This window comes from Cryptomeria japonica, chromosome 9 (genome assembly GCF_030272615.1).
Source record: "Cryptomeria japonica chromosome 9, Sugi_1.0, whole genome shotgun sequence".
In the NCBI taxonomy this organism is placed as follows: Eukaryota; Viridiplantae; Streptophyta; class Pinopsida; order Cupressales; family Cupressaceae; genus Cryptomeria; species Cryptomeria japonica.
The window spans coordinates 627,068,929-627,088,269 of record NC_081413.1 but is presented as its reverse complement, the minus strand read 5'-3'; positions in this window follow the sequence as shown (position 1 = coordinate 627,088,269).

Sequence of the window (19,341 nt, the reverse complement as noted above, 5' to 3'; positions counted from 1 at the left end):
TATCTACACATACTTGTACATACATAGATGTACATATACACACATATAGACATACACACATATACAGACACACACACATATACACTCATGTATGCACATACATATGTACAGACATACATGTATACACATATGCATACACACATGTACTCATACACACAGGCATGCATACACACACATAAACACATACATGTACATATATTCATATATAAAAACACATATACATAATTTTTTTGTAGCCATTTAGATCAAACATAACAAATAAGAAGATACAATGATCATTACAAATAGTGATACTATAAAAATTAACCTGACCAATGTGTATGTTCATAGGCCAAATTCAGTCCAATTTCAACAATTTTAAACATAATTAAAAACACAACAAATACTTTCTTATCCTAAGGTAAATGTTCTTATGGGGATAACTTCAACCCACAACTTGGAATCTCTATTAGCTCAAGTGTAGGGACACCTTGAGGGGTGTATTCACTAATTTTGCCTTTTTTGTGAGCGAACAACTAGGGGCCTCTAGGATTTGAAGGATGACCCTATCACCTTTTCTCAAAAAAGCTACAAGTAGCTTATGTGAAGATGAGGATTTCTTTCTCATCCCATTGGAGCCTTATGGTGAGTGTCTTGGGGGGGAAACCATCTATCCCCTTACACTAAAGCTATTAGTATATTTGGATAAAAAAAGGGTGGACTACTATTCTAAGGTGTTTAGTGGGTTAAATTTTGTGAAACTTGGTATCTACCCATGCAACAACATCTCATTCAAGAACCCACTCCTCATTCTCTACACAAGTTCATGCAGGTAGTGCAAATACTAGGGAGAATTGTCGGTATAGATAAATGTCACCAAGGCATCACAAATTTCATCTAACGTATTAATTTATATAGCAGGTAGAAGAAAGTACCAATTGGGTTGTTCCCCTCTCACCGGCCTTATGGGCTTCTCAGGAGTGTGGGCCATTCTACCTAATAAGAAGATGATAACAATTTCTCTTACACCCAATGCCCAGTTGAAGATGAGGGGAGTTCACATACTTTTGTTATCATCTTTAGGGTTCTATCTAAACACAAAGCATGCCAAAGGCATAAAACACCTCAAACAAGTTAATTAACCCCAAAATGGAATAAATATATGAGCCTAATTAAACTAGAAAGGAAAAACAAACAAACATGTAGGCAAACTTTCTAATAGTATTTAAATGAAAAATGGATAAAACCTCAAATTATATACATAGTTTCAATATTAAAATATTAATAAATTAAAATTAATATAAAAAATATTAAATTGAATAAAAAATACCTTGTAAAAGTTGTCAGCAATAAGTCCAAATGGTTGTCAAATTGGCCCTGATAATTCAGCTTGTTGACTTCACAAATAAAACCAAAAAAAAAATAAAAATCTATTTTGGTCCCTTGGTCGGATCGGGGACCAAGTTTGGCAGGAAGGAGTCTGGCCAAACTAGCCAATGTGGCCTACCATGTGGCACAAAAATGACCATTTTTTCTGCATTTTCACCAAATTGAAAATTTTGGCCATTTTTTTGTCAAACAAAATTTCTTTTTACAAAAACAAAAAAATGCCCTTTTTGCAGAGTTCAAAGTCACGAGTCCAGTCATATAATTTTTTTACTATTTTGATAATTATTAATATTTTTTATTGAAAGAAAATTCTTCAAATCACAAATACAATGATCAATCTAAAGCATGAATGTAAATCTGAAAATAAGTGTTGTGAAGCTCACATAGAGACATGAAAATAATGTGAAAACATACCAAACCCTAAAGAGAGGTACAAGGCAATCAACAGTCAGCAATTTCCTATTATTATTCAATATCCACAAAGTTTGAATTGATGGCAAAAATGGTGAATGGAGAATTGATAAATGCTTGATTTGTTGATTGAAGACTCCACATAACCTACACTTTCATGTTATAAGAGACTCCTTCAATTGCTAGAATTGTTGGATCCTTCAATGAGGAAACAAAAGGCTATATATATGAAATCCTAACTTTGTCTTTTTATCATAGGCCAACCTAGAAATGATATTTTTTTGGAACAATGTTAGATTTAAATATTATAATACCACCAAAACATGATCCCCAAATTTGGGGAGAAAACGTTGGGACCAAGGTGTAGCTCCTCAGTCCAATCAACTTTTTCCCAAATTTTTAGGGTTGCAAAGTATCATGATTATATGGTGAACCCCAGGAGGATGAAATGATTCAAGATGTTTTGATATTTAAAATCGGGCCTTGAATGTCAAAATATGATATAATTAGGGCTTTGATGAATTAATTAATGGAAAGAATAAAATAAAAAGGTGGTACTCTTAGAATTAAGGGCTCAATTTTATGATGTGTAGAGGGATAAAAGAAGACTTTAGATTTAATTAAACTAATTAATTAAATGCATAAAGGAAAATTAAAATGTAAGATGAAACACACTAATGTGGGTGCTAACCTAAGTGTTTAATTGTACCATCTAATTAAGGATGTACAGTTTATGACATTACATTTAGCCCCCACTTTAGTACTCAAATGACACAATGTGCATGTGCAGGCTAAAGTATAGAAAACTAAACATTCATGAAAAAGGATGTATCCACAAGATGTCAGATGAAAACCCTCATGGTATTTGAAGTAAAATTGTTAGGAACTGCATCCTACAAAACCACATTGTTACACAAAAATCAAAAAATCACCTAAATCATTACTAAGGAAATGATGAAATTTGACGGCAGCTATATGCCCCCTATTTCGGCTTGCTTATCAATAAGTTGAACTAGGGTATCATGTTTACCACATCGAATTGTTAATGAAAATTGATGATAAATTCTCACAAGAAGGTTTGATACTAGATCAAAAGTAATGGAGAATCATATGGTAAGAAAGAGATTTAAACCAAAATTCCAACACAACCAAGAGTGTGAGGATTGGAGCTCTCTAACACAAGATGAAATATAAAGAAGAAAAATCCAAAATTAAGGTTTGGAAAAATAATTACCTCTTAAGAATTAGGGATCTTTTTTGATGAAATAAAAGAAGAAAGAGATCATTATCGAAGGACATCCAACTTTGGTAATAGAGAGGAACTTTGATAGAGATAACATTTTGAAAAAGAGGAGAAGGAAAATAATAATACCCACCTTCTCCACTGTTTAGGAAAAGAGGATTCTTAGCAAAGGATTGAACACTTTATCTAAGGAGAGATTGTTCATGAAAGATGTATAATTCCCAATAGAGAATAGGTCCTTAATAAGGAATACCCATATTCTATGCAAGAAATGACATCAAATGAAGATTGAAACTCAACAAAGGAAACATGAATCAAAGAAATAAAATATTGAAATATCATTATTGCCCCCAAAATTTAGAGATAAGGACGTAAATGGAGATCATTTATTAAATAAATACTCTTCTAAAAGATGGAAAGAGATTGCAATCAAGGATAAACGTGTCCACAACATAGAAGCTTTAATTAGAAATTTTGATACTACTCAATAAACAAAGGAAATGATGAGTGATTATAGACTTTAAAACACTAAGGAAGAGGTCCCAATAAAGGATATGTATTGTTAAGATCTGTATTAGGGATACTTGTTCCAATATGAGAGATGGAATCCCCAATAGGAATATACACCTCTACAATCAATAAGAGCTCCTTATAGAAGACACTACCTCACAAAGGGGAAAATTTTAATCCTAAGAAAGAGAAATGTCTGTAAATAATTCTTGCCCCCATACATAGAGACAAGAGATGGTACACAAATAGGCTATTATGTTGCTTCCAAAGTATGATTGAAAGTGAAATTTTACTATCATGAATGGAAATGAGCCCCCAATGGGTGATATATAAATGTCACATAATGATGAGCAACATAAGAGCAAGTAATGTTATTTAAATATATGATAGATTGGATGAAGAATTTGAATGTGACATGATAAATACTCTATCATAAATGAGAGAAAAAACATGTATAAGATGATAAGTATTCAAATGTTTTGATAAATAAAGTAGTTTGTAGGAGAAAAATAGGACACTACGTCATGTTCCTCTTGCACACAAATTTCTTCATACATAAAATAAAACTTAGGAGAGGGATAAATATAATTCATTAGGGCCTTATTTCTAGAGGAGAGGATATTGAAATGAATAGAAAATAAAGCCTCATAAGTGGGATTGGAAACCTTTTGGGGAGATTCATAAAGAGACTTGTTAACCACCATAATTTCCTTATGACTGGGGTGAGTATTGAGAGATGTAGAGGATGATATAATTGAAAGGAAGTCATCATCACTACTAAATATAGCACTCGCATTGAGAGATGGACTTTCAGATTCTTTGGTAGGTTTTGGAGGATTATATCCTTGTCCAAATGAACCTTCATGTATGTTATTTTCTAAAGGAACCTTAATCTCTTATTCATTTGCGCCACAACCATTGTCATTATATCCACTCTTCGCTAATATGTGAAACCTAGACCATAAAGGGATGCCATATAAAATAATAATGTTGGGGCCTCATAGGTGTCAATTCCTACTTAGATGAATTCTAATCTTTTGAAGAGTTGTTTGAATTAGAATCAACCACAAAAATTGCAACTTAGTTGTTTACAAAAAGTGGGTTTCTTTTCAATTTCCACCATATCATCTTCCTTTTTAGTCTTAGCCTCCCTTGGGGGGATTTTATATTCTCCTATAAATCTAGGTGTAAAAAATATGGACCCCCAATCACCTTCCAAGGGCACTTGTTCTGGTGAAAAAGAATCTTTAGGAGGAGATGGTGATTCAATGTGAGTAGAATAAGAATCAAGAGTACTCAAAGAAGTAGGAATACTTGAAGATGTAGGAGTTCTTGGAGAGGAATTGGAAGTAGTTGAACATGATTTAGAAGCTGATGTTTGCAATGGAGCTTGTAAATTATTATCACGAAAAAAATTATACATCTTATTGTTATAAATGTATTTGAGACTGTGATGAAGAGTAGAAGGCACATCTTGTATGCAATGAATCCAAGGTCATCCTAATAAAATATTATAATTAAGATTATTAGGAATTACATGAATAGGTGTAGGTAAAATAATAGGTCCCACCTTAATAGGAAAAGTTATAGTACCTAAAGAAGATCTAGAAACATTATCAAATCCATAGATAGTAAGAGAATCTTGTTTCATAAGAGATGTATCTGTGTTGATCTTATGAATTAGTTTCAAATGCTACAAACATTAAGGCCAAGGCCATTGTCTAGTAAGGTTCTTCTTGTAGAATTATGATTAATAAGGACAACACTCATAAGAGGATCATATTTATGTTGCATCCCATGGGAGGGAAACTCATCTTGTGTGAACACAATTTGAGCTTTAGGAGTTGTCATGGAGTCAATCAAACAAGCCATGTTATTAGGTGTCACTAGAGGTGGGACATCTAAGTTATTTAAAGCATGTTGTAACATTCCATGGTGTATGGATGAAATTTGAATCAAATCCCAAAGAGATATCTTGGTGAGAGTAGATTTAAGGTGTTCAATAAGATTAGACTACTTACAAAGAGTTTGTGAGATACGAGGTGCTTGTGGAAGAATAGGTTGAGAAGTAGGAAGTAAAGAAGGGATAACCAAAGGAGGATTAGGTTGCCTATTATTCCCTATATTATATGTGTGGTCAACTCAATTTTAACTCTCTCGGGTGATCTATTTAGCATACTCATAAGGAATCTTAGTGGGATATCCTCCTTGCATAGTAATAATTGGATTGTTAGGAGTGCAAAAGGAATCAAATGTTATAACCAATTTGAACCACAAAGAGAGGCTTGTTAAGAGTTTGATAATTTGGAGAAGGACTAGTACCTTGAACCATGAAGAGAGGTTTATTAGGTGTTTCATAACCATTCACATGTATCATATTGATTGAAGAAGGTTTGGGAACATGTGAAGGTCTAGTAGAGATAAAATCATGAGGTGGTTCATAAAGAGGATTATCAACCTTAAACATTTCTTCATGAATAGGTTTTTCTTTGGATTGGATGAAAAGGAAATATTCATAGAAATAATTATTAAGGATATCAAGCCCTTGTGACCTAAGATAATTCTCTTGTTCCCAAGTATCCTTATAAGGGGTGTACATGTTAGGAGAAGGATCAACATCTTGCACCAAAATGTTATCATGGATAGGATCAATTTTCAAAGATAGACTAGGAGTAGGCATTAATGCTTCATCCCTAGAGGGAAAGTTATTGAAAGAAGGTATAATGTGCCTAATAAAGGTAGCTATAATATCTTCCTCTATCACTAAAGGATCCACATCGAGGGGGTATGCTCTAGGAGAAGGATCAACATTACTCTTCAAAGATTCATCCTTGAGAGGGAGACCTTTGAAAGAAATTTTAACAATCCCTTTTTGAACTAGGGTATCCTCATGTGTAGAAGTAATTTGGGGAGAGGAACCCTTATTAAGGGATTTTTTAAACATATCACCCTCTTTTACCATAATATAATTTTCTTTCACCAAGGTACTTTTATAAGGGAGAAACAAATTAAAAGAGTAATCAACATCATCATTCAATGGTTCATTCCAAATAGGGAGATCATTGAGAGGATTGTTAAAAATATTAAGCTTGCACAATGGTGTCTTCATGGGTAGGGCCAATTTTAGGAGAGGGATTAGTACTATCTATTAATTCTTCATCTTTAGGAGGGAGTGCATTAATAAAGGTGTTATTGAAATCATCCTCTGGCCTCAAAATGTCCTTAATAGGCTCATTAGGAAGGTGGTGAAGTGTTAGAATAAGGTCTAAGAAACTATTATTATCCAAAGACAAGTCAATCTAAGGCCGACGTGTCATCCAAAGATTCATGGAATGGAATTGGGTTTGGGACAATGCCTTGGTAAAAATTTTGGGCATGAAAAATAGTTGAGAATGTCCTTCCTTTTTTTTAACAAAATCAAATGAAAGAAACAATGCAAGAAATGAAAGCAAACTAAATTCCTAAACAATGAAGCAATTATGTGATTATCTAAATACAAGCAAAAAAAATGCATAAGCAATACGAACACACACAATGCATATAATGATTTTTTTTAGGGAGATTTTAATATTTTTTTTGATAGAAAAGAAACATGTAATAACAAGATCTAGTTATGAAATATAGATCTAAGAGGGGTGGATTCATGCCAGTCTCATCAAAATGTGTTGCATAAAACTAGAATCACGTAAACTAAGACCTAATCCCACTCTCATTCACATATTGGAATATGAAAGAGTCAAATGAGATGATTCATTTTGACTCCTTCTTGCAAGAGAGAGAGAGAGAGAGAGAGAGAGAGAGAGAGAGAGTCAAAGGAATATATTTAGAGTTTCTATTCCTTTACTGCTTATGAAGAAAAGATATGAAAAATGCAGCGAATGATTAACTAATCTAGAGAGATGACCTAAATTGTTGAGATAAAATAAACTATAGGAAAACGTAGAATTGAGACTAGGACATTAAGTACAAAACTAGAAATGGAATTCAGATGTGAACCTATCACCAAAATTTGAACCGAAATGAGCTAGATCAAGGCATTAGGTGCCTTAGTCCTTGATGTTTGATTGAGTTAAAACTCTGGAAACTAGAAATTGAGACTATGTATTCCTAAACTACCATAGAAAGCTAGGAAATTTAAAGGACTAAGGATTTGGACACCTCAATCTCAGAAGATTGAGAGCTAATTTTAGATCTGGATCCATGCCTATATCCTCTGCCTTTTCCAAAGATCGTGCATATGTCAAATCTTTGTACTTGCACCTACAACTTAAAAAATGGTGTTTGGGTGGCTATATAGGGTTTTGTCTTAGTCAAACCCCTTGTTTTAGAGATTTCCATCTCCACAAATAGCAGATAATGTATTGAAAATTTATGTGCAAGAATATTATGTGTGTATATGATCCTAAATGTGCTAAAATGTAAAAACTAGAGTTCTATCCTAGGATATGAGCATAAAACCTTAAATGAATATAAACTGAATGTGAATACTTCAAATCACAAATGGGTACAAGACAATCAATAGTCAGTGATATATTATTCTTCAATGTCCACAAAGTTTCAATTGATGATGAAAATGGTTGATGAAGACTTGATAAATGCTTGATTTTCTCATTGAAGACTCCGCATAACCTATACTTTCACTTCATAAGAGGCTCGTTCAATTGCTAGGGTTATTGGATCCTTCAAATGAGGAAAGGAAAGGCTGTATATATGAAACACTAACTTTATTTTTGCACATAGGCCAACCTAGAAATGATATTTTTTTCCACCAAGTTGGATTTAAACATTATAATACCACCAAAACATGATCCCAAAATTTAGGGAGAAAAATTTGGGACCGAGGTGTAGCTCCTCGGTCCAATCAACTTTTTCATGATTTTTTAGGGATGTGAAGAATAATGATTATAAGTTGATCACCAGGTGGATGCAATGATTCAAGATAATTTGATATGTGAAATCGGTCCTTTAAGATCGAAATAGGACATAATTAAGGCTTTGATGAAATAATTAATTCAAAGAATGAAGTAAAAAGGGGCACTCTTAGAATTAAGGGCCCAATTTTATGATGTTTAGAGGGATAAAAGAAGACTTAAGATTTAATTAAATTAATTAATTAAATTCTTACAAGGATTAAAATTCAAGATGCAAAACACTAAGGTGGGTGCTAACCTAAGCTTGGAATTGTACCACCCAATTAAGGGTGTACAATTTATGATGGTACAAATTATAGCCTTGACTCATACATTGCTAATATACTTTGAGATGATTGAATGTAGTTTGTCTATGCTCATCTAATAATTCCAAATCTTAGAAGCGGGAGACTTTGTAGTCTTTGTCGCTAATAATATGGTGCAAGGAGACCCATTCCTTACTAGATTGATGCGTTGATCCATTTATTGTCTTCCTTGATGAAGGAAATAAGGTAGAATTACTCATGTCTGAACTATGTTGGACCATATGTGTGTCACCTAAAGAATTTTGGGAATCCTTGATAACAAAGCCCCTCAAGGAAGTTCCATTTAAGGTCTATCAATGTGATATACCACTAAGGGATTGCTAGAAAGAGAGACCATATAGGTTATCTACTGTTGTCATTAATGGAAACCCAATTTTATGCATCCATCTACAATGTTGTATGTGATCCTACCAAAATTCAAATTCAAGATTGGTTCAAGTCCGACAAGCTAGAACACAACATCTGATAGTGTTGTGCATTTTGGTTGATACATCTGTTCTGGTTATCATCTTATGTTTCAGATTTGATTGTAGATTGATGGATGTCTGGATAGCCTTATAACATATTTTTAGCCTCCAACAATGATTAATGTTCATGTTAGAAGCTCTGGTATATCTATTTTAAGTTTATTATTGTGGGGAAGCCGACTTATGTAGATCTATTTTGGTGATTATTTTTGTGGTCTAGGTGTTTATTTTAAAGGTTGTGGTAGTGTGTGGATAATTATTTTGGTTTGCATTAGTATTTTGATTTTGGATTTAGCCGACAATATGTACACGTTTCATAATATGCTAAGTGTTCTTGAAACTAACATGTGGTTGATCTAATGTCTTATTACGTATATACATAAGTAATGTATTTGATCATTTTAGTGGGTGTGGTGAATGTGTAAGGTTTTGGTGATCGATTGTACGTACTTACAGATGTGCAGATTAGGGATTTATGCTCTAGATCAGAGTAGAATAGTTTAGCAAAGGACTATAAGCCAAAGTATGAAAATTTTGTGTAATGTGCTTAATGGGAACTATAAATAGGCATTTGTAGATGCTATTGTTTAGTTAATATACTTTAGTAATCTTATGTAACTCATTTGCCAGTGATGATATGATGAATCAATAAGGATCTAGTCAACTACTGAGAGGGGGGGTGAATTAGTAGATAGAAAACAAACTAAACTTTCACCAAACTTAATCCCAACTCATAAACCATTCACTAAACTAGCTAGTTTACACTCTGTAACAAAAACTGATACTGCACTGTCAAGCTTACCGGTTTACTAATATATCAATAAAATAGTGTAACAAATTTGAAACTCGCATACTATTTAAATAAAACATCACACAACTTTACTAACATTAGTAATAGCTCATTTTAGATCACTTCCGGTCATCTAAACATGTCTTAGTGGTTTTACTAGTTAAACATATTAACCATATCAAAACATACACAAAATCATTCACCACTTGACACAATTATTTTTGACGTGGAAACCCAAATGGGAAAACCCATGGTGGGGATGAATACCCACAAGTATTATGAACTCTTCTAAAGTTTTCCCTGTTACATGTTGAGCCTTGGTAGAAGCTTTAAAAAAATGTCCTATTAGGAATAGATCCGGTTAAGGACCACCCGGTTAAGGGATTGACTATAATACCCTGTTAAAGGAAATACCCTATTAGAAGTAACCTCATTAGAGGATTTAAAATCTAGGCTAATGGATCACCTGGTTAGAGGATTTACAAAGAACCAATCCTGTTAAAGCTTACCTGATTAGGGGATTTAACTATCTTAATTGTTAGATAAAAACAGGGTCTTTGCTGATCTGGTTATAGCACTATCTTGTTTAGTCAAATCCTTTTATGCTCCTATCTACCTTCAAAACATTTTGTAGAAACTCCTTCCTATTTGTCAAAAGTCTCACTACCACACTTAACAAAATTTCCAACACAATTACAAACAACTCATCAACTTTAAAAAGAAAATATAGTAGGTTGGTAACACATCACAAAACCTAAGATCTCATAGAGATTATAAACATATTATTTCAAAGATGACCATTGGATTACATAGCAATCAACTGGATATTTTTTAAGACAACTTTGACCACTCCTGGATCACTGCTCATCAAATCCCGTAACTCATCACATGGTTTCACTTCATGCTATCCATATGCTCATTCCCAAGATAAAACAATTAACTCTACATACCAAAACCACTTTGAAACTCAGCACGTGCATCATGCATACATGTAATCATCATCTCTGATCACCATTTGATCATAGATCATCATAACTAATTCACCAAGCTCTATTGGTTAGGGTTACCGATTGATCACTCTTCTTGAATAACAATGTTGGTTTCCTTGACTACTCTACTACCAGTTGCACTACTGCATCACTACCAATTGTAATATAACTCCATTATTGGTTATTATTGACATTAATGACAACACTCAATTTCATCAATGCAATCTTCATGCAATGCCAACAATCTCCCCCTTTGGCATGGATGGCAATACAAATAGCAATCTCCTCCAAGAAATAATGCTCCTCCAGTTGTACTCTTCTTGTCATGAATATTTCTTGCCTAGTTTGCATCTGTATAGACTTTTAAATCAAATTTACCTGCATATGGATACCATAATCCATAATCAATTGTTCCTTTAAGATATCTAAAAATTCTTTTAGTTGCTAACATGTGTGTCTCCTTCAAACTTTTTTGAAATCTAGCAACTAATCCAATTGAATGAGAAATATTCGTTCTACTGTGAACAACATAATGTAGTTTCCCTATCATAGACCTATACTCTTTTTCATCTACTAATGCAGATTCATCCTCCTAAGACAATTTACATCCTGTAGCCATAGGTGTTCCAACTAGTTTACAGTCTCACATTCCTAATGTCTTTAATACCTCATTCACATATTTGGACTGTGTAATGAAAATACCATTCTTCATCTATTGAATTTGTGAACCTATAAAGAATTTTATCTCTCCTACTAGAGACATCTCAAATTAACTTTTCATCTCATTAGAAAAGTCATCACACATGTCATCATTGCCTCCAAAAATGATATCATCCACAAACACCTCACTAACTAGTATCTTATCTCCTCCAGTCTTGAGATATATATTATTGTCTTCACTGGTTCTCTAAGAACCTATCTTCACCAAGTCAGAATGTAGTCTTTCATACCATGGCCTAGGTGCTTTCTTCAAACCATATAGTGCCTTGTGTAGTTTGCACACCATATCCTTTGCTTCTGTCAAAGCATAACCATCGGGTTATTCAATGTATACTTCCTCTTGCAATATTCCATTTAGAAATGCTAACTTCACATCCATCTAATATACTTTGAATCCTCTGTATGCTGCAGATGAAAGTAGAGTCCTAACTCAATCCAATCTTGCAACTGGTGCAAATGTCTCACCATAGTCTTCGCCTTCTTCCTGTGCATAACCTTTGCATACCATGTTGGTATTTTGGTATGGTTTTGTCATTGATGTCAACACCTACTAAACACTTATCAACTCTGGCACTTTGGAGAATCAGCAACATTCACCGGCAAGCAAGTGACTTATGCATAGTCACCGGTCTCTGGTACATCGGTAGGATATAATAATCACCGCCACTTGGAAGGGAATGGAAAACACTTGGTTATGTTGAGGACATCATGTGGACACCTTGTCTTGGAGTTTTGTTTATTGGTATATTCATATTTGCATATTTGCTGTTATCGGCAAATAGGTCCAGGTTACATCGGCAGGTTTATCTTTTCTAGATCAGCATGGCATGCTATGAATATGACTTATTATTGTTGTAAATGCATTAAGATGACATGGTGAATCCGTTATTACATCTGGTATTAATTGATTTGTAAATTAATTTTATTGTATTATCCTTTAGAGCTGACCTACTAAAATTGGTCTTAGGGTATTTTACAAATGTAAGATCTTATTTATAAGATCAAATGAGGAATGCGAAAAAGGATTGTGTGAAGGTATATGGAAGATTAAGCAGAGCTATACATGCAGACATCATTTGAAGGTTGAAGGAGGGTTTTTGTGAAGACAATCAGAACTACACCAGTACTGAATCCAACATATGAAGATGCTATTTTGAGTAGTACATTCTTATTGGATTTAACCATCCAATTATAGTCAGTATGACTCCTATTTTGTGATTGAGTAGTGATCTCTAGGTGCTTGGCCTTTCTATATGTGCAGACCACATTTGTATATGCTTGCTATCTACAGTAGTATCATCTAATTGTGGGTAAGGTTTCCCACCATGGTTTTTCCCCTTACAGGAATTCCATGTACAAATATTGGTGTTATGTGTTGTGGATGAATTTGTCTTTTTTTATCATGCATTAATCCTTACCGGTATTGCAATTAATTGTTAAAACTATCTACCGACATATTAGACTAGTTTACCAGTATTAAGCATTAAGCTAGTTAAGTTGTTTTTAGTGTGAATTTATTAGACAACTAATTCATCCCCCCCCTCTCAGTTGTCTCCAAGACCTAACAATTGGTATCAGAGCCTAGTCCTCTTTTCTAGAAGTTTAACAGCTTGAGGAGATCCAATGTCTACTAACTATTTCAAGAAGGACAGTCCTAAACTTGATGGAACCAACTATGACATCTGGAAGATCAAAATGGAGACACATCTAAATTGCATTGGAAAGGACATCTGGGATGTTACAAAGAATGGTTATACTGCTCCTACTCAGAGTCAACCCAATCCACCTAACTTGACTAAAGATGAAGAAAATGATTGCAAAGCAAGAGAAGCACTTTTGAGTGCATTATTTGATCAGGAAATCATGGGACTATCAGATAGGTCTACTGCTAAAGCTATAATAATAATAGTAATGGCAGCATTTGAATAGCAGGTATAAGGTCCTTGCATATACCAAGGAAATACTGAATGAAGTAGATTCCACAGTGAAAATTGCAAAACTTGAAAGCTTCCGAGTCAGGTATGAACATCTGAAAATGGAAGAAGATGAAAGGATTTATGCTTTTATGGAAAGAGTAAATGAGATTGTTTTGGGTATTAAATGTTGTGGAGGAAACTTAAGTGAGGATGAAATTGTTTCAAAAGTTTTAAGAGGATTGCTACCAGCATATAAAATGAAAATCACTGCTATAAATGAGTTAAGAACAATGCCTAATACATCAGTAACTAGGGATACATTGATTGGAAAACTTTCAGCTTTTGAAATTGAAGAATTTGGTCCTGTTGCTACTATAAAGATAGATTTAGCCTTTAAAGCATCTACATCATATGCGCCATCATTTGACAAATCAGATTGGAAAGACGTTTATGCAAGAGAACTTGAAGCACTATTTTCAAGGAAAATGCCTAAAGGTCCAGTTGGAAGTAAGTATGAATGTAAAGCACCATTTAAATGTTTTAACTGCAATAAGATTGGTCATATGGCTTCAAGATACCCTGATAGACATGCTAGACTAAGAGAAGAAGCTAGAAGAACATACAAGCCTAACCCTGAATATCAGAGATATAGATTTAAGAAGAATAAAGACAAATATTGTTACATTGTTGATGAAGGAGTGACTGATGATTCTGATGAGGATCTGATAGACAATGGATGGGTTTTTGTTGCTATAACAGAAGATCAATCGACACCTACTACTCAACTGGTAGAATAGGCATTGGCAGCTAAATGTGAAGTAAAAGATGAGTGGATCATTGATTCAGGATGCTCACATCATATGACAGGAGATAAAGGTAAATTCTTGAACTTTCAAGAATACAATGGAGGCTTAGTAAGATTTGGAGATGATAAAGCTTGTTTGATCAAAGGTAAGGGTACAATATCTCTTGATGGTAAGAAAAATACTGACAATGTCTACTATGTTGAAGGTTTAAAACATAATCTTTTGAGTGTTGGTCAATTAGTTCAGAAAGGATTTCAATTACAATTCAAAAATGGAAAATGCAAAATCATGAATAGATCTGATTTGGAAATTGCAACTAGTAATCAAACTAGAGGTAATATCTTTCATTTGAATAATAGTGAAAAGACATGCTTGATTGCCCATATTGATGAAAGTTGGCTATGGCATAAGCGACTCTGTCATGTAAACTTTGATTGCATGGTAAAAATCAGTACTACTAAGGCAGTTAGAGATTTACCTAAAATTGTCAAACCTCACAATACAGTACATAAGGAATGTCAATTTGGAAAACAAGTTAGAGCTAGTTTCAAAAGTATTCCAGAAAAATCCAATAATGCTCTTGATTTAATTCATATTGATTAATGTGGTTCGGGTAGAACTAAAAGCTTACAAGGTGATAGATATTTCATGTTAATAATTGATGACTATTCTAGAATGTGTTGGGTTACCTTTCTCAAAGAAAAATTAGAAGCACTTAGAAAGTTCAAACTGTTCAAAGCTATGGTAGAAAATGAAACCGGTAAAAAAATCAAATGTCTAAGATCAGATCAAAGAGGATAATTTACATCTAAGGAATTTAATGCATTCTGTGAAGTAAATGGAATCAAAAGATAGCTATCAGCACCTCAGACACCACAACAGAATGGATTTGTTGAAAGGAAAAACATGTATATTGGAGAGAGGCAGTAAGTACATCGTTCTACACATTCAAAAAAGTTCACATCAAAGGTGAAACTGGTAAGACCCCTCATGAACTATGGTTTGGTATTACTCCTACTCTTAAATATTTTAGAATTTTTGGAAGTAAATGCTATATTAGAAGAGATGAGTATATTGGAAAATTTGATCCTAGAAGTGATGAAGGAATATTTCTTGGTTATTCATCTAAGAGCATGGAATATAGATGTTTTAACAAAAGATTGCAGAAAATTGTTGAGAGTACAAATGTAGAGATTGATGAACAATTCAGAGGAACTTCAAGGTATATAGAATGTAAACTGGCAATATAAATTTTGACAAATGAACCTACACTAAACCCACTGGTACATAATGAAGATCCAGTTACACCGGTATCATCTGAAAATTCAATAGTAACTAAGGAACAACAACAAACAAAGACACCTCGATATGTAAGACTGAATCATTCTCAAGATTAGATAATTGGAAACAAGCATAAAGGAGTTATGACAAGAGGAAGATTGGAAGATGAAGAGGTATGCCTTATTTCTCAAATTGAACCATCATCAATTAATGAGGCATGTGAAGATAAATATTGGATTAAAGCTATGGAAGAAGAATTAGAACAAATTGAGAAGAATAACACTTGGACATTAGTTCCCTAGCCTAAAGATAAAAATGTAATTGGAACCAAATAGGTATTCAGAAACAAACTTAATGAAGATGGTAAGGTTATCAGAAATAAAGAAAGACTAGTATGTAAGGGATATTCTCAGAAAGAAGGAATTGATTACAATGAAACCTTTGTACCGGTAGCTAGAATTGAGGCAGTTAGATTATTTTTGGCTTTTGCAGCACATAAGAACTACAAAGTATATCAAATGGATATTAAATGTACATTTTTGAATGGAGATCTTGAGGAAGAAGTTTACATTGAACAACCTAATGGATTCTCTTTGACAGATAACAAAGATATGGTTTGCAGGTTAAGAAAAGCTTTGTATGGATTGAAACAAGCTCCAAGAGCTTGGTATGCAAGATTGGATAAGTATCTTTTAAAGATTGGTTTTTCTAAAGGTAATGCAGACAATAATTTATATTATAAAGTGACTAATGATGACATCTTGGTTATAGAAGTTTTTTTTGATGATATAATCTTTGGAGGAGAAGATGGATTATGTAAAGAATTTTCTATTAAAATGCAACAAGAATTTGAAATGTCTATGATTTGAGAAATAAAATTCTTTTCAGGATTGCAGATTTCACAGACTGATAAAGGTATATTCTTGAGTCAATCCAATTACTTAAAAGAGTTACTAAAGAAATTTGGGATCAAGAACTCTAAACCGGTAAGCACACCTATGACTACAAATGACAATCTATCACTAAGGAATGAATCTACACCTATTAATCCAACTAGATACAAATCTATAATAGGAGGTTTACTATATTTGACATAAACCAAACCTGATATTATGAATGCAGTATGTATTGTTTCAAGATTTTAGAGTAATCCTAGAGAAAATCATGAATCAGTAGCAAAAAGGATTTTTCGGTACTTACAAGGCAGTATAAATCTTGGATTATGGTATCCTAGAGATGAAAACTTTGAATTATGTGCATACAGATATGCAAATTGGGCAGAAGATGTGGATAGAAAAAGCACCACCGGCGGTGCATTCTTTCTTGGAAGTAGACTAGTTTCTTGGTTGAGTAAGAAACAAAGTTGTACATCTTTATCAATAGCAGAATCAGAATATGTTGTAGCAGCAACTAATCGTACATAGGTACTATGGCTTAAGCAAATGTTGAAAGACATAAAGGTAAAATGCAAGGAACCTATTACTATCTATTGTGATAGCACTGTAGCAATTGATATATCTAAGAATCTGGTATTACATTCTAAAACCAAACATGTTTCTATCAAACCAAATTTTCTAAGGGAAAATGTTGAAGCAAAAGAGATAAAACTAGTTTATGTGAATACTAAAGAGAAGATTGTAGATATCTTCACTAAACCTTTTCCTAAGGAGACTTTTGAATATCTCAGAGACCAGCTTGGGGTCATACCCCCACTGGTAGAGACTTAGGAAGTTGATGTTTGTCATCAACCGAAAGAATTAACAAAGAAATATTTTACTCCAACTTTGATGAGGAAGCTACTTCTTAGGGGGAGTAGTTGGTATACTAAATTGATTGGTATTATGTATATGAACTTGTCTCGGTAATTAACTTTGGCATTTGATGTCAAAGGGGGAGAGATTGGTATGGAAAAACACAAGGAAAACACATGTTGCTCCTAGGGGGAGAGATTATTATTTGGGAGAGATTATTACTCTCTGTATCTGTATTTTGATTTCTGGTTATGATCTCTTTTTGGGAGATTGTTGGTTTTTGGTATTTGGCATTTCTGTTTTGGTACTTTGATGGTTTTTCCATGTTGTGTTGCCATCAATGGCAAAGGGGGAGATTGTTGGTATTTTGGTGTGGTTTTGTCATTGATGTCAACACCTACTAAACACTTATCAACTTTGGCACTTTGGAGAATCAGGAACATTCACCACCAAGCAAGTGACTTATGCACAGTCACCGATATCTGGTACACTAGCAGAATATAATGAACACCGACACTTGGAAGGGCATGGAAAACACTTGGTTATGTCAAAGACATTATGTGGAGACCTTGTCTTGGAGTTTTGTTTATTGGTATATTTGTATTTGTATATTTGTTTTTACCAGCAAATAGGTCCAGGTTACACCGATAGGTTTATCTTTTCCAAATCAGCATGGCATGATATGAAGATGACTTATTATTGTTGTAAATGAATTAAGCTGACATGGTGAATCATTTATTGCATCGAGTATTAATTGATTTGTAAATTAATTTTATTGTATTATCCTTTAGAGCTGACCTACTATAATTGGTCTTAGGGTATGGTATAAATGTAAGATCTTATTTGTAAGATCAAATGAGGAATGCGAAAAAGGATTGTGTGAAGGTATATGCGAGATTAAGTAGTGCTATACATGCAGACATCATTTGAAGGTTGAAGGAGGGTTTCTATAAAGACAATCAGAACTACACCAGTACTGAATCTAGCATATGAAGATGCTATTTTGAGTAGTACATTCTTATTGGATTTAACCATTCGATTATAGTTAGTGTGACTCCTATTTGGTGATTGAGTAGTCAGCTCTAGGCGCCTGGCCTTTCTGCATGTGCAAACCCCATTTGTATACATTTACTATCTACAGTAGTATCATCTGATTGTGGGTAAGGTTTCCCACTGTGGTTTTTCCCCTTAGAGGGTTTCCACATACAAATATTGGTGTTATGTGTTGTGGATGACTTTGTCTTTTTTTTTCATGCATTAATCCTTACTGGTATTGCAATTAACTATTAAAACTATCTATCGACATATTAGACTGGTTTACCAGTATTAAGCATTAAGTTGGTTAAGTTATTTTTGGTTTGAATGTATTAGATAGCTGATTCACGCCCCCCTCTCAGTTGTCTCCAGGACCTAACATACCAGTCTGGATTTATTTTTTACCACTATTCCATCTTTCATTTAGTTTATTCCTAAATACCCATTTTGTTCCTATTACATTCTTGTTCTCCAGTCTGGGTACTAGTGATGAAGTATTGTTAATCTCAATTTGGTCAATCTCTTCTTCCATATATCCTTGATCCAGTGATCATCTCCAAAATCTTCATTTGTTGTTCTAGGCTCAATAGTGGAGATCATACAAGAATTCTCTCTAATTCTTCTTCTGGTTAACACACCATCATCTTTATCTCCAATAATATGATCAAGATTATGATTGATTCTAACATACCTTGGAATAACATGATCATGGTCTTAAGGTTCTTCTTCTTCCTCTTCACTTTCTTCATCTTCTACAAAATCTAACTGTTTAGGATGAAGTGGTACTGCGGTATTTATTTCACCAACTTCTGGCTTCA